Below are 25,135 nucleotides of genomic sequence, written 5' to 3' on the forward strand. Positions count from 1 at the left end.
TGACACATTAGCAGGTGTTTTGCTCTGTGCAGCTAGCACTTCCGGGCACCAACTGGCGGTGTTAGAGCCCAGGGTCAGCAGGAGTAGCAGAGTGTAGGTCGAAGCCTAATTGAACCAATTTCAAAGGTAACCTTTAACATCCCCTCAGGTGTTACAAAGTAGAAGAGCCACACCTTGTGCAGCAGAATTGCTGCACAAGTAAAAGGTTGCTCTTTAAATTTTGCTCCTTGCACACGCTGAATGAAACACGTATACAATTTAGCCCATTATACAGTCTAACTGTATTGGAGGCATGACTTGCCTTTTTAATGAGACGCAGCACAGGTCTCAAAAATTACACCTTGGTGCTGGGCGCAGCCTCCTGAACGTCGTTATTTGCTGTACAGGAGTCTGCGCTCTTGTGTTCTCCCTTGGCCATGTGCTGTTAGCGCTGCCCATCTTCTGACCTCATTTCATGTCGGCCGGTGCTTTTAGCGATGCCCATGAATCAGCCCCGCAGTGTATTTTGAATAATTCACACTGCGGGGCTGGGATTCATGGCCTTGCGCAGTAAATATGTTTGCCTCTCACACATGTCCTTACACCTGCTTCAGACTGGGCGGCCTCAACTGATCCCTTATCGCATGCCACGGCCATGAGGCCGCACAGTCTGAAGAAGGCGGAAGGAGATGAGTGAAGAGTCAGACAGGCGAAGATATGCACTGCTCATGCCCATCAATCACACCCTCGCAGTCGAAATAAATAAGACACCGAGGGGCGTTGTGTCGTGCAGGGCGGACGCACAGGCGCAGCAAGCCAACCAATGATGTCAGAAGATGGCTAGCGCTACAAAGGGAGTTGATGCGTGTCATTACAAAGGAAAGTCACACCTCAGGGACGGTGTAATGGTCTCAGGGGACACTTTTTACGTGTTGAGTTCGACTTGTTCAAGGAGAAAAAGTGAGCCACCTAGTACAAATGCAGCATTACTGCTGTACAAGGTGTCTGTTACACACAGAAACGCCTGGGGGGAGCAGTTCCCTTTAATTTCAGTTCAGGTGTCTGCGTGGCGTTTGCAGGAATGTTGCCGGCTACACAGCAGGGGAACAGCTGGCGTTGCTGAACCCCACTGACACATTGGCTGGTGTTTTTCTCTGTGCAGCTAGCACTTCCGGGCAAAAACTGGCGGTCTTAGAGCCCAGGGTCAGCAGGAGGAGGAGAGGAGCAGAGTGTAGGCCGAAGCCTGCACTGGAGGCAGCTTTGTGTCTGCGTGGCGTTTGCAGGACACGATGCCGGCTACACAGCAGGGGAACAGCTGGCGTTGCTGAGCCCCACTGACACATTGGCGGGTGTTTTTCTCTGTGCAGCCAGCACTTCCGGGCACCAACTAGCAGTGTTAGAGCCCAGGGTATGCAGGAGGAGCAGAGTTTAGGCTGAAGCCTAATTGAACCAATTTCAAAGGTAACCTTTAACCCACCCTCAGGTGTTACAAACTAGAAGAGCCACACCTTGTGCAGCAGTAATGCTGCACAAGTAAGAGGTTGCTCTTTAAATTTAGCTCATTGCACAAGCAGAATGAAACACTTATAAAATTTTGTCCCTTATACAGTCAAACTGTCTATGAAGGCGTGACTTGCCTTTGTAATGAGACGCAGCACAGCTGTCACAAATCCCACCTTGGTGCTGGGCGCAGCCTCCTGAGCATCATTATTTGCTGTACAGGAGTCTGCGCTGCTGTGTTATCCCTTGGCCACTCGCTGTTAGCGCTGCCCGTCTTCTGACCTCATTTCATGTTGGCCGGTGCGGCTAGCAATGCCCATGAATCCCAGCCCCGCAGTGTCTTTTCATAAATTCACACTGCGGGGCTGAGATTCATGGCCTTGCGCAGTAAATAGGTTTGCCTGTCACTTATGTCCTTACACCTGCTTCAGACTGGGCGGCCTCCGCTGATCCCTTATCGCATGCCACGGCCATGAGGCCGCACAGTCTGAAGAAGGCGGAAGGAGATGAGTGAAGACAGGCGAAGATATGCACTGCTCATGCCCATCAATCACACCCTCGCAGTCAAAATAAATAAGACACCAAGGGGCGTTGTGTCGGGCATGGCGGACGCACAGGCGCAGCCAGCCAAACAATGATGTCAGAAGACGGGCAGCGCTACCAAGGTGGTTGCTGCGTGTCATTATAAAGGAAAGTCACACCTCAGGGACGGTGGACACATTACTGCTGTACAAGGTGGCTGTTATATATTCTAATGCCTGGTGGGGGGGGACAGGTTCCCTTTAATTTCAGTTCAGGTGTCTGCGTGGCATTAGCAGGACACGATGCCGGCTACACAGCAGGGGAACAGCTGGCGTTGCTGAACCCCACTGACACATTGGCTGGTGTTTTTCTCTGTGCAGCTAGCACTTCCGGGTAAAAACTGGCGGTGTTAGAGCCCAGGGTCAGCAGGAGGAGGAGAGTGTAGGCCGAAGCCTGCACTGGAGCAACTTCAAAAAGGGAACCATTAACCCCCCCCCAGGCGTTTGTTGCTGAAAGAGCCATCTTGTACAGCACTAATGCTGCAAAAGGAAAAGGTGGCTCTTTTAACTATGCTCCTTGCAAATGCTGAACTAGACACTCATGTAATGTGTCCCCTCACACCGTTAAACCGTCCCGGAGGTGGGACTTTCCTTTGTAATGTGACGCAGCACAGCTGTCATTTCTACCCCCTTGGTGCCATCCGACGCCTCCTCAGCGTTGTTTTAATCTGTCCCGGAGCCTGCGCTGTAATTTTATCCCTTGGCCATGCACACTTAGCGCTGCCCGTCTTCTGACATCATTTGGTGTCAGGCTGGCTGCGCCTGTGCGTCCACACTGCCCAAGATCCCACCTCGCAGTGTCGTCTAATGTAATCCCACTGCGGCTCTGGGATCCATGGGCATGTGCAGTGCATATCCTCGCCTCTCACTCCCCTCCTTCCGGCTTCTTCAGACTGTGCTGCGTCACGGCCGTGGCATGCTATTAGGGATCAGCTGACGCCGCACAGTCTGAAGAGGCCGGAAGGAGGGGAGTGAGAGGCGAGGATATGCACTGCGCATGCCCATGGATCCCAGGCCCGCAGTGGGATTACATTAGATGACACTGCGAGGTGGGATCTTGGGCAGCGTGGACGCACAGGCGCAGCCAGACCAACATCAAATGATGTCAGAAGACGGGCAGCGCAAACTGTGCATGGCCAAGGGATAACATAACAGCGCAGGGTCCGTGACAGAATCAAACAACGCTGAGGAGGCGGCACACGTAGCCAAGGGGGTAGGAATGACGGCTGTGCTGCGTCACATAACAAAGGAAAGTCACACCTCCCGGAAGGTTTAACTGTGTGAGGAGACACATTTCATAAGTGTTAGGTTCAGCGTGTGCAAGGAGCACAACGAAAATAGGCACCTTTTCCTTGTGCAGCATTACTGCTGCACAAGGTGGCTCTTTCAGTAACAAACGCATGCCTGGGGGGGGGGGGACAGGTTCCCTTACATTTTAGTTGTGCCAGCGTGGCGGTCGCATGACACGTTGCCGGATACACAGCAGGGGAGCAGCAGGCGTGACTGAACCCCACTAACACATTGGCGAGGTGTTTGGTTCTGTGCAAACAGCACTTCAGGGCAGCAACCAGCAGTGTTGTAGCCCAGGGACAGCAGGAGGAGCAGAGTGTAGGCCGAAGCCTGCACTGTAGTCATGTCAATGTCTGTTAGTGTGCCAGCATGGCGGTCGCATGACACGTTGCTGGATACACAGCTGAGAATCAGCTGACGTTACTGAAACCCAATAACACGGCAGCAAGTGTTAACTGTGCAGCCAGCACTTCCAGGCACCAACTGTCGGTGTTAGAGCCCAGGGACAGCAGGAGGAGCAGATTTGAGGTATTGCCGCACACACAGCTGGGGAACAGCTGACGTTACTGAACCCCAATAACAGAGGAGCGACTGTTGACTGTGCGGACAGCACTTCCAGGCACCAACTGGCGGTGTTAGAGCCCAGGGACAGGAGGAGGAGCAGATTGGAGGCTTTGCCAGATACACAGCTGGGAATCAGCAGATGTTACTGAAACCCAAGAACACGGCAGCAAGTGTTAACTGTGCAGCCAGCACTTCCAGGCACCAACTGGCGGTGTTAGAGCCCAGGGACAGCAGGAGGAGCAGATTAGAGGTATTGCCGCACACACAGCTGGGGAACAGCTGATGTTACTGAACCCCAATAACAGAGGAGCGACTGCTGACTGTGCAGACAGCACTTCCAGGCACCAACTGGCGGTGTTAGAGCCCAGGGACAGCAGGAGGAGCAGATTGGAGGTTTTGCCAGATACACAGCTGGGAATCAGTAGACGTTACTGAAACCCAAGAAAATGGCAGCAAGGGTTAACTGTGCATCCAGCACTTCCAGGCACCAACTGGCGTTGTTAGAGCCCAGGGACAGCAGGAGGAGCAGATTGGAGGTATTGCCACACACACAGCTGGGGAACAGCTGACGTTACTGAAGCCCAATAACAGAGGAGCGACTGTTGACTGTGCGGACAGCACTTCCAGGCACCAACTGGTGGTGCCGTGCGCCGCCTCCTCAGCGTAGTTTGAAGCTGTCACGGAGCCTGCGCTGTAATGTTATCCCTTGGCCATGCACACTTAGCGCTGCCCTTCTTCTGACATTATTTAGGTGTCAGGCTGGCAGTGCCTGTGCGTCCACGCTGCCCGAGATCCCACCTCGAAGTCGTCTAATGTAATCCCACTGCGGGCCTGGGATCCATGGGCATGCGCAGTGCATATCCTCGCCTCTCACTCCCCTCCTTCCGGCTTCTTCAGACTGTGCGACGTCACGGCCGTGGCATGCAATTAGGGATCAGCTGACGGCGCACAGTCTAAAGAAGGCGGAGGGAGATGAGCGAGAGCCTGAGGTGAAGATATGCACTGCGCATGCCCATGGATCCCAGGCCCGCAGTGTGATTAAATCAGAAGACACTGCGAGGCGGGATCTCGGGCAGCGCGGCCGCACAGGCGCAGCCAGCCTGACACCAAATTATGTCAGAAGACAGGCAGCGCTAAGTGTGCATGGCCAAGGGATAACAGAACAGCACAGGCTCCGTGACAGCTTAAAACAACGCTGAGGAGGCGGCGCACGGCACCAAGGGTGTAGGAATGACGGCTGTGCTGCATCACATTACGAAGGAAAGTCCCACCTCGGGACAGTTTAACGGTATCAGTGGACACATTATATAAGTGTTAAGTTCTGCATGTGCAAGGAGCTAAATTAAAAGAGATACCTTTTCCTTGTGCAGCTTTACTGCACAAGGTGACTCTTTCAGTAACAAACGCCGGGGTGGGGGGGGGGTGGGGACAAGTTCCCTTACATTTCAGTTGTTGTGTCAGCGTGGCGGTCGGAGGACACATTGCCGGCTACACAGCTGGGGATCAGCTGACGTTACTGAAACCCAATAACACTGGGTCGTATGTTTTGACTGTGCAGCCTGCACTTCTGAGCCTCAACTGGCGGTGTTGGAGCCCAGGATTTACAGTTCAGGTGGTAGAAAGATGAACACATCAGGAGACCTGGATGACACCCAATTATTTAATCAGGCAGAGGAGTGGCAAATTCCTGCGAGATCCAGGCCTGGTTCATTTTCAGAAAAGTAAGCCAGTCAACGTTATCGGAGGATAGTCGCATGCAACGGTCTGTTAGTACACCACCTGCGGCACTAAAGACGCGTTCCGATAAGACACTAGCCGCAGGGCAAGCCAGCACCTCCAATGCATACTGGATTAGCTCTGGCCATGTATCCAGCTTAGAGACCCAAAAATTTAAAGGAGAAGAGCCATCTGGGAGTACAGTAAGAGGGCAAGACATGTAGTCTGTCACCATCTGACGGAACCGTTGCCTCCTGCTGACTGGAGCCGCCGGTGATGGTGTAGACATTTGGGGCGGGCACACAAAACTGTGCCACAGTTGGGCAATACTGGTCTTGCCTTGGGCAGAGGCACTGCTTCTGCTCCCTCTTTGTGCAGAGCCTCCCCCACTGCCTCGACGCACTGAGCTGCTTTGTAAAGCACTAGCAGCACTTCTCTCAGTTGGACTGGAGAAGATGGTGGAATTCACCAGTGTGTCTTGGTGCTCCCGCATTTTACGCTCCAGGGTCAACGGTGTGATGAGGTTTTGGATGTTGTCCCGGTAGCGAGGATCGAGGAGGGTGTACACCCAATAATCAGGCATGTTGAGAATGTGGTCGATGCGGCGGTCGTTTCTCAGGCACTGCAGCATGAAATCAACCATATGCTGCAGACTGCCAACTGGCCAAGAAACGCTGTCCCCTGCTTCAGGCGTGATCTCTGCCCCCTCTTCATCACCCCACCCTCGCTGTACACACTGACTACTGGACAATTGTGTAACTCCCTCCTCTGGAGGGACGTCTTCCTCGTCCATTGACTCCACATCCTCCTCACAAAGTGTTCCCTGCCTATGACTTTGTGAGGAACCACGTGGCGCTGACTGTCCAGAAGCTGATGGAAGTAGTGACTCCTCATCCTCCACCTCTTCCACAACATCATCCCTTAACGCTTGCAGTGTTTGTTGAAGTAGGCAGATAAGGGGGACAGTCATGCTGACTAGTGCATCATCTGCACTCGCCATCCGCGTGGAATAATCGAAGGGACGCAAAACCTGGCAGACATCCTTCATAGTGGCCCACTCTGTGGTTGTGAAGTCTGAACGGCGCGGAGTGCGACTTCTTTGCGCCTGATGCAGCTGGTACTCCATTACTGCTTGGTGCTGCTCACACAACCGCTCCAACATATGTAACGTGGAATTCCACCTGGTAGGTCACATATGATGCGATGTTCCGGAAGGTGGAATCGGCGCTGCAGACCTGCAATGCGCGATCTTGCCGTGCTGGAACGCCGCAAGTGAGCACACTCTAGGCGGACCTTGTGCAGCAGTGCATCAAGATCCGGATAGTCCCTTAGAAAACTCTGCACAACCAAATTGAACACATGTGCCAGACATGGGATGTGAGTGAGGTTGCCAAGGGCCAAAGCTGCCACCAGATTTCGGCCATTGTCACACACTACCATGCCTGGCTGGAGATTCGCTGGCACAAACCACACATCGCTCTCCTGCTTGATGGCATTCCAGAGCTCCTGCGCTGTGTGGCTTTGATTCCCCAAAGAAACTAATTTCAAGACGGCCTGTTGACATTTGGCCACGGCTGTGCTCATGTCGGTCGTAACAGGTAAACATTCACGGGTCCATGTGGAGGTGGACTGTGACGGCTCCTGGAGCGATGATTCTGAGGAACTTGTGTATGAGGAGGAGTCAATGTGTACAGACTGGATTCCTGCAATCCTTGGAGTGGGCAGGACACGTCCTGCGCCACTCGCACGATCTGTACCCGGCTCAACAACATTAACCCAATGGGCAGTGAGGGAAAGGTATCGCCCCTGTCCATGTTGACTGGTCCACGCATCGGTGGTGAGGTGGACCTTGCTACTGACGGCGTTCAGTAGCGAGTGTTTTATGTGTCCCTCCACATGCTTGTGCAGGGCAGGGACTGCTTGCCTGCTGAAATAAAAGCGGCTGGGCACATTGTACTGTGGGACTGCCAATGCCATCAAGTCACAGAAGCTGTCAGTCTCCACCAGCCTGAATGAGAGCATTTCCAGTGACAGAAGTTTGGCAATGCCTGCATTCAGAGCCTGTGCTCGGGGGTGGTTGGCCGAGAATGCCCGCCTTTTCTCCCATGCCTGTACTACCGATGGCTGTAGAGTAGACTGGGAGTGTGAGGATGACTGGGAACGTGGTGCTATGGGTGGAATTACAGTGGGTCTCTGGACAACAGTGCCAGAGGTTCTTCCATGGTGATCCTGGGAGGAAGCCGAACCAGCTGTGTGTGAGCTGGAGGAAGAGGCAACATAAGCTGAAGAGGTGGTAGCTGCCGCTGTTGGTTGGCCTAGGTCTTAAGTGTGTTTTTGTAACTCCACCGCGTGCCTGTTCCGCACATGTTTCCACATATTTGTGGTATTGAGGTTGCTGACACTTTTCCCTCTTTTGACTTTCTGATTACACAGTTTGCATTTGACAAAGCAAATGTCATCTGAAACTGTGTCAAAAAAGGACCAGGCACTGCAAGTCTTGGGAGCGCCCTTTTTGGCTTTTGGAAGAGACAAGCTCCTAACGGGTGCCAAAGTGGAGGATACAGGCTCCGCAGTCTTCCCCCTCCCTCTCCCTCTTTGGCCCGTTCGGGGAATCTCTTCCTCAAAGCTGCTCCCACCACCTTCCTGTACCTCACGCCACGATGGGTTAAGGACCTCATCATCTACACTACCCTCTGCCACCAACTGCTCCTCCTGGGTAGTCTCGGCAGCACAGTACGCATCATAAAGCGGCACCTGAGTTTCATCATCAGATGCGTACTGCGCTGTGGTGACCAGAGGCACTGGCCCACCCGCCTCTTCAGAGTCAGAGAGACAAATCTGTTGGGCATCACTGCACACTGCCTCTTCTTCCATTTCTCCAATGCTGATTGGCTGGCCCCCTGTTTCCAAGCCAAGAGATTCAGAGAACAGAAGTAGAGACGGCTCCTGTCCTGGGCTCTCTGATTGCCTGGCCAATTTGGCAGGTGGTGAAGAGACAGATGGCTGCTCTCCAGTGCTCGGTACCTGAGAGGATGTGGCACTAATTGAAGTCGATGCGTTAGCTGCCATCCATCCGACAATGGCTTCAATTTGATCTTCACGCAGGAGCGGTGTACGGCGCTCTCCGACAAAGCTGCGCATGAAGGACTGTTCCCTGCTGAAACTGGGTGATGATGAGTCACCGGTGCCCGCAGCAGGCACAGAATCACCACGTCCTCTCCCTGCTCCACGCCCACGTGCCTTACTCCCTGCCCTCTTCATCTTGGTTGACAGATAAAGTTAAGCAGAAAAGAACTAAAGGCTTAGTGTGCTTATTCCTGAACAGCTCCTCCTAACAGGTATAAGAAACACTAATTTTCTAAAGTGTGGACTAGACAACTGTAAAGTGGTGTGTTTGTTGAACTTTACTTTTTTTTGGGGGGGGCAGATCTGACTACAGAGCGAGTTTCACTCACACGGAAACCGTGCACACAAAGCAAAAAAGGTCAATGTATTTTACGGTATGAAGCAGTAATGCACTCTGAGCTGAATACAACCGGCTGTGGCTGCACACAGACTACAGGGCAAGCTGCGCTCACACGGAGACCGTACAGACAGCCGTAAACGGCGCTGCAAGGCCCAAAAAAACTCCTCTCTGTTATCCTATGTAGTGTTTTTCCACTATTTAGCTGGATACGGGTGGAAAGCCACTAATAGGAAATTCTTGAAAAAAATGTGCAGCAGGCTGCACTAATAGCAAAAAAGGACAATGTATTTTACGGTATGAGGCAGTGACGCACCCTCAGCTGAATACAATCGGCTGTGGCTGCACCCAGACTACAGGGTGAGCTGCACTCACACCGAGACCGTGCAGACAGCCATAAACGGCGCTGCAAGGCCCTAAAACCCTCCTCTATGTTATCCTATGTAGTGTTTTTCCACAAGTTAGCTGGATACGGGTGGAAAGCCACTAAGAGGAAATTTTTGAAAAAATGTGCAGCAGGCTGCACTATTAGCAAAAAAGGACAATGGATAGAACAGTATGAGGCAGTGTGAACCCCCCTGAGCTGAATACAACCAGCTATGGCTGCACACAGACTACAAAGTGAGCTGCACACACACACACACACAGAGACCTTGCAGAGCGCTGTTAAAACAGCGCTGCAAGGCAAGAGCAAGGTGAACATGCAGCGGTTGCTAAATTAGCCTGGGAAAAGCGCAATGAAGCAATTCGCTATCTCAACTGGCCCTCAGTTAGAACACAGCGTCCTGTCCCTAACTGAAATCACAGCAGATTGAGCACAAAATGGCGGCAGCGTTTTTTATAGTGCATCATGACATCATTTCGGCAGCCAATCACAGCCTTGTCAGTAGTTACATGCCCACCATGGTGAATAGGATGTGCCCACACTTGCAATCAATCCTCATTGGCTGAATTCATGCAGTTTGAATTCTGGGGCCTGGGCACTTCCGATTCCAGTATCCGATATGCGGTAAATATTGGAACTCGGTTTCGGAATTCCGATACCGCAAATATCGGCCGATACCCAATACTTGCGGTATCAGAATGCTCAACACTAGTAATGAGCTACCTGTCTACTCACATCAGCACAACACACTGAGATCGCGTTGTGGTGATAGTCTCCATGGTGACCCCTTGCCGCAAGATGGTCGTGGTGTCCTTCAGGGTACTTGAGATTCCTTCAGGGAAGTTGGCTTCTGAGCAACTGCTAAGCCTCCTCCCTGCCTGTCAGATGCTGCTCTGATGCCCTGCAGAGCAGAAGCATTGCAGAGTATCAGATCAGCAACCTGTCAGTGTAAAGATCATGTCCCGCAGTGGGACAATGTAAAAAAAGGTTATTAAATATTGTAAAAGTATTTTTTTTTAAAAAAAAAAAAAACCTAAATAAAGAGCAAAAAATGAAAAATATTATTCCAATATTATTCCAATAAATACATTTATTTATGCAAAAAAAAAAAATAAACAAAAAAGTACACATATTTCGCATTGCTGGGTCCAGAACGACCCACAAAAAACTAGCCACCATACAGCTCCATCAGTGGGAAAATAAAGAAGTTATAGTTCTCAGAATAAAGCAATGCAAAAATAATTATTTTTTCGATAAAATAGTTTTTATTAAGTAAAAGCACCAAAACTTTAAAAAAATTATATAATTGTGGTATTGTTGTAATCATACTGACCCGAAGAACAAAGCTGCCTTACGAATTTTGCCATACGTGGAAAGGTATATAAAAAAAAAAAATAACAATTCCTCAATTTCTGGTTTTTGTCCATTCTGCCTCCCTAAAATTGGAATAGAAAGCAATCAAAAAATGTCATGTGCCCGAAAATTGTACCAATAAAATTGTCAACTCGTCCTACAAAAAAGAAGCCCTCACATAAGGGCAGAAATATGGATATTGGATAATATAATATATTATTGCTGTCTAAATGTGATCCTAAATGCAATGTAAACTGTTCCCAATAAAAGCTTTAACTCAATCCACAAAAAAGCAAGTCCCCACTCAGTTCTGTCATATGTCAATGTCATCTGTCAATTGAAATATAGGGGGCTTTCTTGTCACTGGTAGTACAAAATTGCTCCTCGCTCCCAAAAAGAAATTCAGCAAATTCAAATCAAAATGCCCCTCTCCCTTCTGAGCCTCAGTGTGTTTAAATCACATTTAGTGCCCACATGTTTGGCATTTCTGCAGTTATGAGAGCCTGCATATTTTGCGATTGCATGTCTCCAGAAGCATGAGCTTGGCATCACAACGTACTGGTCACAACAATGTACTGGTCACTAGAGCATACTGGTCACTATACTGTATTTGCAGTTTGCAATTTTCACTCAGCAACATCCACTACTGCTTATTTCTGGAAGACACCCATAGAGTCAAAATCATAACTACACCTGCAATTAAATTCCAAAAGGGGGTATAATTAGGGGTATCATTTCCAAAATGGGGTAATTTGAGGGGGGATTCTGCTTTTCTAGCACTTAGGTGCTCTGTATATTGAGTCTGCAAACTATCCTAGGAAAATCTGCGCTCCAAGAGGCAAATAGCGGTCCATCCCTCCTGAGTCTCACCATGTGGCTTAGCAGTACTTTACAGCCATATACAGTATATATGAGGTACAGTATTTCTACATTCAGCAGAAATTGTGGGACAAAATTTGCTGCCATTTTTACCCAGTTCCCAGTACGAAAATGTAAACTTTGGGGCTAACACGCGATCTTGGTGGTAAAAATTCAATTATTATTTTTTTCTTCACTGCCTAATAACTAGTGTTGAGCATTCCGATACCGCAAGTATCGGGTATCGGCCGATATTTGCGGTATCGGAAGTCCGATACCGAGTTCCGATATTTTTGTGATATCAGGAATCGGTATCGGGATTAAGATTCATGTGTAAAATAAAGAATAAAAAATATTGATATACTTACCCTCGGACGCGCCCTGGTTGTCACCGCTGCAACCGCATGCTTCCATTCCTAAGAATGAGCGCGTTAAGGACTTTCGATGACGTCGCGGCTTGTGATTGGTTGCTGAGCGGTCATGTGACCGCTCACGCTACCAATCACAAGCCGCGACGTCATCGAAGGTCCTTAACGCGCTCATTCTTAGGAAGGGAAGCATGGCGGTTGCAGCGGTGACAACCAGGGCACGTCCGAGGGTAAGTATATCAATATTTTTTATTTTTATTCTTTATTTTACACATGAATATGGATCCCAGGGCCTGAAGGAGAGTTTCCTCTCCTTCAGACCCTGGGATCCATAGAGGATACCTTCCGATATTTGTGTCCCATTGACTTGTATTGGTATCGGATATCGGTATCGGCGATATCCGATATTTTTTGGATATCGGCCGATACCATCCGATACCGATACTTTCAAATATCGGACGGTATCGCTCAACACTACTAATAACATAAAATTCTGTGACCAACCTGTGGTGTCAATATGATCACTGCACCTCTAGTTGATTTCATTGAGAGGTGGGGTTTGTAAAATGGTGTCACTTATGGGGGTTCTGCTATTCTGGCACCTCAGATTCTCTACTTTATGGGGGTTTCCACTGTTTAGACACATCAGGAGCTCTCCAAACACAACATGACATCCTCTAATTATGCCAGCAAATTTGCTGTGCACTTAATCTGTGGCTTTCCCCCACATACTGGACATCGGTGTGCTCAGGAGAAATTGCACAACAAATTGTATGGTCCATTTTCTCCTGTTACCTTTGTGAAAAATTGGGTCTAAAGGAAAAGTTTGGTGAAAAAAAAGTTAAATGTTTATTTTTTCCTTCCACATTCCATTAATTCATTTGAAACACCTGAAAGGTTAATAAACTTCTTGAATGCAATTTTGAGCACCGTAAGGGGTGCAGTTTTCATAATGGTGTGACTTTTAGGTATTTTCTGTTATATATGTAACACCTGCACTGGGAACTGTCAGGGAAGCTACTGGTATACTGGGACTTACAGACACTAAGAAGAGCTTTGCAGCTGCTGTTAGACAGGGACCTCCAGACTTTAGCAGATTTTCCCCTGAGCTGCAGTGGACTACAATTCCCAGGGACCAGGGGCTGACTGGCAAATTTTAGCCTGGGGGGCAAGCACACAGCAGTGGCCCATGAGTAGCGGCTCATCCTTAAAGGGGTTGTCGGATCTTATGCTACATGTCTACAGACACTATGTGTGAATCCTCATATCATGCGCTATGAAGATTCTCTGGTGCCGGCAACAGGTGGTCTTGTGACTGCAAGCATGCGATATATATATTCCCAGCCACATTTCGACTAGACTGTTTTGGGCCTTGTTCAATACAGTTGCATTAGGCCATGCAAGTCTGGTCGGCATGTGACCGCATGTATGCAAATCACAAACTTACAGCCAGACACCCGCCAAATGACCACAGCACTGCCAGCAATGTGAGAAGCACAAGTTTGCAGTCCAAAGAATGACAGAGTGAATGCACCAATGGCACACACACACACGCGCAGCCCCACTGTATAATGACACACACACACAGCTACACTGTATAATGACACACAGCCCCACTGTATAATGACACACACAGCCCCACTGTATAATGACACACACACACAGCCACACTGTATAATGACACACACATAGCCCCACTGTATGACACACACAGCCCCACTGTATGACACACACACACGCACAGCCCCACTGTATAATGACACCCACAGCCCCACTGTATAATGACACCCACACAGCCCCACTGTATGACACACACAGCCCCACTGTATAATGTCACACACACAGCCCCACTGTATGACACACACAGCCCCACTGTATAATGACAGGCACATGCACAGCCCCACTGTATAATGACAGGCACACGCACAGCCCCACTGTATAATGACAGGCACACGCACAGCCCCACTGTATAATGACACACACAGCCCCACTGTATAATGACACACACACAGCCCCACTGTATGACACACACACGCACAGCCCCACTGTATAATGACACACACACGCACAGCCCCACTGTATAATGACACACACACACGCACAGCTACACTGTATAATGGCATACACACACAGCCCCACTGTATAATGGCATACACACACGCACAGCCCCACTGTATAATGACACACACGCACAACCCCACTGTATAATGACACACACACGCACAGCCCCACTGTATAATGACACATGCACAGCCCCACTGTATGACAGGCACACGCACAGCCCCACTGTATAATGACAAACACACACAGCCCCACTGTATAATGACATACACACACCCACAGCCCCACTGTATAATGACACACACGCACAACCCCACTATATAATGACAGGCACACGCACAGCCCCACTGTATGACACACACAGCCCCACTGTATGACACACACACACGCACAGCCCCACTGTATAATGACACCCACAGCCCCACTGTATAATGACACCCACACAGCCCCACTGTATGACACACACAGCCCCACTGTATAATGACACACACACACGCACAGCCCCACTGTATAATGACACACACACAGCCCCACTGTATGACAGGCACACGCACAGCCCCACTGTATAATGACACACACACAGCCCCACTGTATAATGACACACACACAGCCCCACTGTATGACACACACACGCACAGCCCCACTGTATAATGACACACACGCACAGCCCCACTGTATAATGACACACACACACGCACAGCCACACTGTATAATGGCATACACACACAGCCCCACTGTATAATGGCATACACACACGCACAGCCCCACTGTATAATGACACACACGCACAACCCCACTGTATAATGACACACACGCACAACCCCACTGTATAATGACACACACACGCACAGCCCCACTGTATAATGACACACACACAGCCCCACTGTATGACAGGCACACGCACAGCCCCACTGTATAATGACACACACACAGCCCCACTGTATAATGACACACACACAGCCCCACTGTATGACACACACACGCACAGCCCCACTGTATAATGACACACACGCACAGCCCCACTGTATAATGACACACACACACGCACAGCCACACTGTATAATGGCATACACACACAGCCCCACTGTATAATGGCATACACACACGCACAGCCCCACTGTATAATGACACACACGCACAACCCCACTGTATAATGACACACACGCACAACCCCACTGTATAATGACACACACACGCACAGCCCCACTGTATAATGACACATGCACAGCCCCACTGTATGACAGGCACACGCACAGCCCCACTGTATAATGACAAACACACACCCACAGCCCCACTGTATAATGACACACACGCACAACCCCACTATATAATGACAGGCACACGCACAGCCCTACTGTATGACACGCACAGCCCCACTCTATAATGACACACACACGCACAGCCCCACTGTATAATGACACACACAGCCCCACTATATAATGACATACACACACACACATGTACAGCCCCACTGTATAATGACACACACACGCACAGCCCGACTGTATAATGACACACACACACGCACACACGCAACAGCACCACTCTATAATGACAGGCACACGCACGGCCCCACTGTATGACAGGCACACGCACGGCCCCACTGTATAATGACAGGCAAACGCACGGCCCCACTGTATAATGACAGGCACACGCACGGCCCCACTGTATAATGACACACATGCACAGCCCCACTGTATAATGACAAACACACACAGCTCCACTGTATAATGACAGGCACACGCACGGCCCCAATGTATAATGACAGGCACACGCACGGCCCCACTGTATAATGACACACACACACACAGCCCCACTGTATAATGACAGGCACAAGCACAGCCCCACTATATAATGACAGGCACACGCACGGCCCCACTGTATAATGACACACACACGCACGGCCCCACTGTATAATGACACACACACTCACACACAGCCCCCTCTGTATAATGACAGGCACACGCACAGCCCCACTATATAATGACAGGCACACGCACGGCCCCACTGTATAATGACACGCACACGCATGGCCCCACTGAATAATGACAGGCACATGCACGGCCCCACTGTATAATGACACACACACACACACACACCCATTGTATAATGACAGGCACACGCACGGCCCCACTATATAATGACAGGCACATGCACGGCCCCACTGTATAATGACACGCACACGCACGGCCCCACTGTATAATGACACACATGCAGCTCACAGATGCACGCAGCACACACACGCACGCAGCTCACACACACGCACGCAGCTCACACACATGCACGCAGCTCACACACACGCACGCACGCAGCTCACACACACGCACGCAGCTCACACACACACGCACGCAGCTCACACACACGCACGCAGCTCACACACACACATGCACGCAGCTCACACGCACACATGCATGCAGCTCACACACACACGCACGCAGCTCACACACACACGCACGCACGCAGCTCACACACACACGCACGCAGCTCACACACACACGCACGCACGCAGCTCACACACACACACACACACTCTCCTCATACACACACACACTCTCTCCTCATACACACACACACTCTCTCCTCATACACACACAGACACTCTCCTCTGTGGTGCAGGGGCGGCTGATGTCCATGTGCAGCTCTTCAGTTTCTCCTGCTCACAGCTCTGCACTGTCCCGGCACCTCCCCCATCTCTCCTTCTCTGCCGGGATAGCAGATAAGAGCAGGAGAAGCCGGAGCTCCGTGCACACACAGGCGGGTATGCCGGTATGCTGACCTTTCATCTTGGCTGCTGGCTCTCTCCCTCAGAGTGGCAGTGGCGCATAGGAGCTTGCTCATCACATACCCCTGCAGCTTGCATGTTAGGGCTGCTGGCGGGATGACACCATCGCGCACTACAGGTGCGCTATGTATTAGTCACTGCCAGTCCTCCAGCGGCCCTGTGCAGCTGCTTAGACACCGGCCCGGGGGGCATATGCATTTCTGCCACCTGGGCCAGCCCGCGCCTGCCAGGGACCCTTGTTTCAGTCAGATGACACAGCCTGGATTGGATGAGGAGGGACTTGGAGCTGGAGGAGCTGGGCAGAAAGTGAAAGCAAAAGTTCAGAGAAATAAGGGCATGTGGCAACTTGCTGTGAGACTGAGCATGGCGGATTTGCATCCCTCTACGCTGCAGTGTTGCTGTCCCCTCGGATATACCCGCGCTGCTGGAGAGAGCTGGGTTTTTTTTACCCTCTGAAGCAAGTTACATCAAGAACTTGGAGAGTTCTGCCGGCACTCCCACCGTATAAAGGACTGAATCCGGCTGCCCCCCAGCTAGTGTCCAGAGACCCATCCGACCGTTGGAGATGCACAGTGAGTGCCCTTCTGAGACTTGTGGTTCTACCAATGCTATTTACAGTGAGTACACTACAGCCCAGACTATTGCCATTAGTATTCATCTAAGTGCACCAACTGTTCTAATTTGTGCACCAACATCCGCGGCAACTGGACCCCAACGTTTGGACTGAGTTAAACCAGAAGAGACAAAAAAACCCTGTTACGTTATACTTGCAGGGTTGAAGTAGCATTAGAGTGTGATGTATATATGACTTTGACAGAGCACAATTACTTGTATTGCATGTTATTCTTTTAAATCCATCTCATTTATGCTGTATAGCAATAAACCTGTTAAACTGCTTTACTCCTGATCACTGTGAGTGTGTACTGAGTGTGGCAGAGGCTTCCCGAGTTAGCCCCTGAAAGAAGATAATAGTCCTTCTGCAGTCCCAGAGAGAGAGAGCTCCAATCAAGATTCGGGTGGAGGCACTGCGCCCTGGAGACGTGAGACCCCCATAACGCCCTGTGTACCGTGGTAACCCTAAAGGGGTGTTACATATAGGCCCCTCAAAGTCGCTTCAAAGTTGATGTGGTCCCTTAAAAAAATAGTTGTGCAAATTCTGTTGTAAAAATGAGAAATTGCTGGTAAACTTTTAACCCTTCTAACTTCCTAACAGAAAAATTGTGCTGACATAAAGTAGATGTGTGGAAAATGTTATTTGTTAATATAGGACTCTCTGATTTAAGGACATAAAAATTAAGTTTTAAAATTGCAATTTTCCAAAACTTTGACAAATTTCTGATTTTTAACCCCTCTCTGCCATACGACATACTATTCCGTCTATGTGACCTGTGCCTTACTTCCCATGGACGAAATAGTATATCATGCCCTTTAATGCGACACTGCAACTGAAGTCACGGTGATCACATTAAAATTCCAGGGCCATCTTACCTCAGGGAAGATGGTGTCGGCATCCCAGGGGGTGTCCCTGCCCACCCGCACTCACGATCGCTGTGATTGGCTCTTCAATTCTGAACAGCCAATCGCAGCCTCTCTCATTGTTTCAGCCAATCAGATTGGCTGCAACAGTGATGTCCCAGCCTTAGACCCAGCAGTGATGTACTCGATCCTAGGCCGGTGCCTGGCAATGGCAAAGAAAACCTCTCAGATTTACGCAATCGATGATCACATCGATCGCGCCAATCGCTGGGCACAGCCGCAGTGTTACCGCTCTATGCCCTTCAGGTGACCTGCCTGGATCGGTGCTGTAAGAGCACCAATCCTTGGCCAGTGCCTAGCAAAGGCCTAGCATGGCCTGCAGCTGCTGATTACATCGATTGCGCCAATCACAGGGCACAGCCGCTGTGTGACCGCGCTGTGCCCTGCCGGAGACCTGCCGGTGACCTACCTAGGATCAGAGCTGTGAGCTCTGATCCTAGGCTGGTGCCTAGTAACACTGGCGTCACCAGGGCCAGCTCTGATTGGTGGGATCAATGTGATCATCGATCCCACCAATGACAGGTCACTGCAGCGGTATGACCGTTTTGTGACTTGTTTCTCACCTGTCTCTGACCTGTCTGTGACTGCCCTGCAGGTCCTCACACTAGCTGTGGATTCCTGCAGAGCAGTCACACTGCTAAATCTCCTGCTGTGTTGGACCTTGTGGTGCCACAGAAGCCGGTGACACCACAATTCCTGCTGAAGGCAGAAGGAAGATAGAAGAAAGAAGACAGAAGAAAGATGAGAGACTACAACCATAAGTGTTGATCCCTGATGCCTGCCCGATCACTCTTCATCCACCCCAAACCCAATCAGGGTACACCCAGAGGTTTAGAGTACACAATGGAAAGGACACCAGTATTGAAACCCCTGAATGTCCTCTTGTCCTGAGAGTGAGTGGGAAAATTGTGTGGGATTTGGTGCACTCACTGCTGGATAAAGGCTATCACCTCTACACCGATAACTTTTATACCTTCATCCCACTCTTCAAATACGTCTCAGCATGAGGTACTGCAGCCTGCGGTACTGTCCGCAAAAATCAGGGAAGCCTCCGGAAAATGCTACTTGGGCAAATGCTCAGAAGGTGTAGAGCCCAATGTAGCGACCACTTGCTGGTAGTCAAGTACAAGGACTGCATGTCCTTCTCTTGACCACCATACTCAGTGATGGCAGCGCCCTCAGCACTGTAAGAGGTACCTCTACACAGGTCAGCAAACCAGACTGTGTACTGGGGTGCAACAAAAACATGGGGGGGTGTTGATCTCTCCGATCAACTCCTCCAACTGTACAGTGCTTTGAGAAAGGCCAGGGTATAAAAAGTTGGCCGTGCACATCATACAAATGGCAATGCTCAACTCTTTCCTGCTGTCACGATGTGCTGGCCACGCCAATACGTTGTACTTTCAGTTCCAGGAGGTAGTGGTTAAGACACTGATATTTGGCACTCAGGAAGGAGCGGGCCCCAGTACTTCCGGAACTGAAGGCGCTTGCATTGTTTCAGTTCAGCATTTCCTGTGGGAGGTCACGCAAACTGGAAAAAAAGGTAAGGCGCAAAAAAGGTGCAGAGTGTGTTACAAAAAGGGGAATATGCAAGAACACCATTTACCAATGAGACACCTGCCCCGAAAAACCTGGCCTGTGTATGAAAACATTGCTTCAAATTGTATTACACTTCCATGCACTACCAATTTACTTAGATTTACAGGAAACAGTAGATTAGTTCCAAAACGGGGGCACACCTAGATAAGTTCCTTGGGGGGGTCTTGTTTCCAAAATGATGTCACTTGTGTTTTTTTTTACTGTTTAGGCACATCAGGGGCTCGGCAATTGGAACATGACACCCGCAGACCATTCCATCAAAGTCTGCATTCCAAAACGCCACTACTTCCCTTCTGAGCCCCGACGTGTGCCCAAACAATAGTTTTTCCCACATATTGCATACCAGCGTACTCAGGACAAATTGGACAACAATTTTTGGGGTCCAATTTCTCCTATTACCCTTGGAAAAATTAAAAATGGGGACTAAAAGATCATTTTTGTGGGAGGGAAAAAAACAGGATTTTTTTATTTTCATGCTCGGGCATTATAAACTTTAGTGAAACACTTGGGGGTTCATAATTCTCACCACACACCTAGATAAGTTCCTTAGGGGGTCTAGTTTCCAAAATGGGGTTACATGTGGGGGGTTTCTACTGTTTACGCATATCAGGGGTTCTGCAAACGGAACATGATGCCCGCAGACCATTCCATCAAAGTCTGTATTTCAAAACATCACTATTTCCCTTCCGAGCCCTGACGTGTGCCCAAACAGCACATATGGGGTGCCATAAAAAATCATGACAAATTGGAAAACAGCTTTTGGGGTCCAATTTCTCCTGTTACCTTTGGGAAAATAAAAAATTGGGGACTAAAAAATCATTTTTGTAAAAAAAAAATTTTTTGTGCCCGGGCACTATAAAGTAAAGTGTTCACCACACATCTATATAAGTTCCTTAGGGGGTCTAGTTTCCAAAATGGGGTCACTTATGGGGGGGTTTCCACTATATAGGCACATCAGGGGCTCTCCAAACACGACATGGCATCCAATCTCAACTACAGCCAATTTTGGTTTGAAAAAGTCAATCGGCGCTCCTTCCCTTCTGAGCCCTGCGTGCGCCCAAACAGTGGTTCCCTCCAACATATGGGGTATTGACGTACTCAGGAGAAACTGAACAATAACTTTATCTGTTCATTTTGTGGTTTTGATCAGCTTGAGGGGTGCTGTTTTTGGAATGGTGTCACTTTTGGGTATTTTCTGCCATATTGACCCCTCAAAGTGACTTCAAATGTGAGGTGGTTCTTAAAAAAATGGTTTTGTAAATTAAGTTGTAAAAATGAGAAATCACTGGTCAACTGTTAACCTTTATAACTTCCTAACAAAAAGAATGTTGATTCTAAAATTGTGCTGATGTAAAGTAGACATGTGGGAAATGTTATTAATTAACTCTTTTGTGTGACATATTTTCCTGTTTTAAGGGCATAAAAATTTAAAGTTTTAAAATGGAAAAATTTTACAAATTTTTGGCAAATTTCCATTTTTTAGACAAATAAGCACAAGTTATATCGAAGAAATGTTACTACTAACATGAAATACAGTATGTCACAAAAAAACACTCAGAATCCCCAAGATCCGCTGAAGCGTTACAAAGTTATTACCTCATAAAGGGACAGTGGTCAGAATTGTAAAAATTGGCCGGATCAGTAACGTGCAAAACACTCTCGGGGGTAAAGGGGTTAAAAATCAGGGTATCGGTAGGTTAGTAGAGGGAAAAGTTAAGTTTTGGAGAGATTCAGTTTCAGATAGAGGGAGAACATATTGTTAGAGACAGTGAACAGACAGTCCGTAGGATTTTGTATTAAGGTTGGGGTGATATCAGGAGAAGAGGTGTTAAATTAGATGTCATCAGCTTATAGATGGTACTGGACTAAACCTGTTGGTTTGTCCAATAGGGGCAGTGTAAAATGAGAATAGAAGGGGCCTAGAACTGAACCTAGTCAGCAGTGACTGCCACAATTACATTTAGTTGTGATCAGACCATTAAGGACTTTAATTAGGGCAGTTTCAGTAGAATGTAAAGAGTGGAATTCGGACTGTAAAGGGTCAAAAAGAGAGCATTCTGAGAGATAGTAGATCAGAAGAGAATTTATCAAGCGTTCCAGGAAGGGAAAGAAAAGTTAAATATCAAAAAAGTTAAATACCCAGTCCAGGCCCCCCTCTTGTGCTTCTGCTCAATGGGCCCCATGGTGTAATAAAGCATTGTATGCCAGCACAGGAACCCTTCCTGGAGCTCTACGGAATAGCCGTAGTCCCTTTACCTCTTCTGTGACTTGCTGGTGATAGTGTGTAAGCAAATGATGAATTGAGGATGGGGACAGGGGAAAAGAAATGATGAATTGAGGGTGAGTGAAGGGGACAGCAAAAGATGAATTGAGAGTGGGAAATGGGGGACAACAAATGACTTGAGGGTGGGGAGACAGCAAATGATATTGAATTGAGGGTTGGAAGAGTAAATGATGATGAATTGAGACTGTGAGCTGGGGACACCAGTGATCACTGTATTACCTGTACACTGGCACTATACACAGAGCTCCTGTGTATAATGTTACCGGTTATCACTGTAATATCTGTACACTATACACTATCTACAAAACACCTTTATTTCTTTTTCTTTATTTTTTTTTTTATATAGCGCTAACATATTCCGCAGCGCTTTACAGTTTTGCACACATTATCATCACTGTCCCCGGGGGGGCTCACAATCTAGAATCCCTATCAGTATGTCTTTGGAATGTGGGAAGAAACCGGAGTACCCGGAGGAAACCCACGCAAACACGGAGAGAACATACAAACTCTTTGCAGATGTTGTCCTGGGTGGGATTAGAACCCAGGACCCCAGCGCTGCAAGTCTGCAGTGCTAACCACTGTGCCACCATGCTGCCCTGTTTATAATGGCACTCATGGTAATATTAGTATTGTGTTTTTTTTAATGAATAATCAATATTGTAGTATTCATTCATTATGTGGTGGTAATTAGGCTTGAGCGAAACGGATCGGACAAATTCAAAAGTCGCCGACTTTTGGCAAAGTCGGGTTTCATGAAACCCGACCAGATCCTAGAGTGGGATCGGCCATGCGGTCGGCGATCTTCGCGCCAAAGTCGCGTTTCGTATGACGCGCTTGGCGCCATTTTTTCAGCCAATGAAGGAGCGTGGGCAGAGTGATGACATAGGTCTTAGGGGCGTGGACGCCTATCGCCATCTTGTCGCTTGTGCGCTGTAGCGATTTGCAATGTGTAACACCAGCTTTTCTGTTAAGGGGCGGAGGAGAGAGAGAGAGAGAGAAAATTACCCATTGACTTTGCACTGGGTTTCGTGTTTCAGTCGATCCCCGACTTTTCGCCATAATCGGCCGATTTCACTCGACTCAACTTTTGAGATAGTCGGGTTTCGCGAAACCCAACTCGACCCTAAAAAAGTAAAGGTCGCTCAACCCTAGTGGTAATATGTGGTCTGGTCATGAATGATGTGGTGATATTTGTTCCTTGTATGTGGTATTATTCGGTTACAATTTGTTGCGGTAATATGTGGTCTGGACATGATGTGATGGCATTTGTTACTTGTATGTAGTATTATTGGTCATTTAAAAAATGTATGTGACACATTCCCTTAAAGAAAAAGAAATAAAAATATACCTAAAAAGAGTATTGAATATTTTAATAAATGTTTAATAGTTTAGAGTAGACTAGGGCCCTGCCAAAAGAGTCTACTGTGTCGTGGTGGCAGGCTTAACAAATCTTTTGGTCAAAGCAAAAGCTGATGGCTATGTATGCAATATGGTGTTTTTCCAAAGATGGGTGGTGAGACTGTGGAAGGTTTGAGGGGTGGAGACGGAGCTGAGATGGAGTCTGGATGGAGTCTCAAGTGGGTCCCAAAATTTTGCCAGTAAGGGGCCCTGAAATTCCTGGTGACAGCCCTGATCAAAAGGTTTAACTTATCTCAGTAATTCTCTCAATTGCACACCTATAGACAACTAAAACATGTATCTAAGCATGAATAGAATCTTAGCAAGTTTTTTTAAATCCCCATATTAACCTCTCAAAACTGACTTGGGAAAGTTTAAGAGTAGGAAGAGATAGCATTTAAAACAAAGGCATACTTACTACATTTTTTGTCTCTTCATCTCTTCCAGTCCAATTTAAAAGTTTCTTGGATTCATTTTAAGCACAAGTGAGAATAAAAGAAACAGACAGGCCAAGCTTTGATAGTGTTGTATGTAGTCAGTATGTAGTGGGTAAGATATTTTTACAGTGGGCAAGCCTGGAGAGGAAAATCTGAATCATGAAAAACTAATTTCAATTTATTTCTATTTCTTTAAGCTGGACACCTTCTACCCTAATCTTCATAAATTATAATTGCTTATAGCTCGGAATAGTTGTATTTGAATATTGGTACTGTTTCAAGTACTGGAAACTGAATAATGAATCCAAAGAAATCATGGATTAGGGAAATATTTTACTCCCCATGTGCATCAATAATCCTTGGGTGCCTATGACCCTTTCACTGGTCAACTGGTTGTCCTTTCTTAGTGTACAGTGGTTAGAACCTACCCAAAGTAGTCTATGAACACAAGACAAAACATTCTAATTCCATTACAATCTCTGTCTCTCGTAAACATTGAGAAAATCCACTAATTTTCCTAGTACAATAATTATTGCAGCAATTCTTCTTCTTATTATTATTATTGTGCAATTTCGGTGGTTTTAAAGTTACGCTGGTGTGTATTCTGAACTACTTCCCACAGTAATTAGGCATAGGGAATTAATGGGCAAACTTAAATCCAGGAATTAGTGACAGACAGTATAAACTTGGGAATTTCAAGCCAGAAGCTCAACCTACTGAATAATAGTAAAATGACTAAAATTCTGACTAATTACCAAAGATTAATGCCAAACCAAAAATAAATGTTTGTATTTAGTTCAATCGTTGCCACCGTGTGTACAATAAAAGTATTGATGTCGCGGCACACACTATATTAGGAATATTCTAGCTACAAACATGAAAAGGTAAATAATTTGGTAAATCTGCTAATAATTTATACATATAGATGCACAGCATCTATATATGAAATATGCAAAAAAAACAGTACTCACCATTACTTAG

Source organism: Ranitomeya imitator, chromosome 1 (assembly GCF_032444005.1).
Source record: "Ranitomeya imitator isolate aRanImi1 chromosome 1, aRanImi1.pri, whole genome shotgun sequence".
NCBI lineage: Eukaryota > Metazoa > Chordata > Amphibia > Anura > Dendrobatidae > Ranitomeya > Ranitomeya imitator.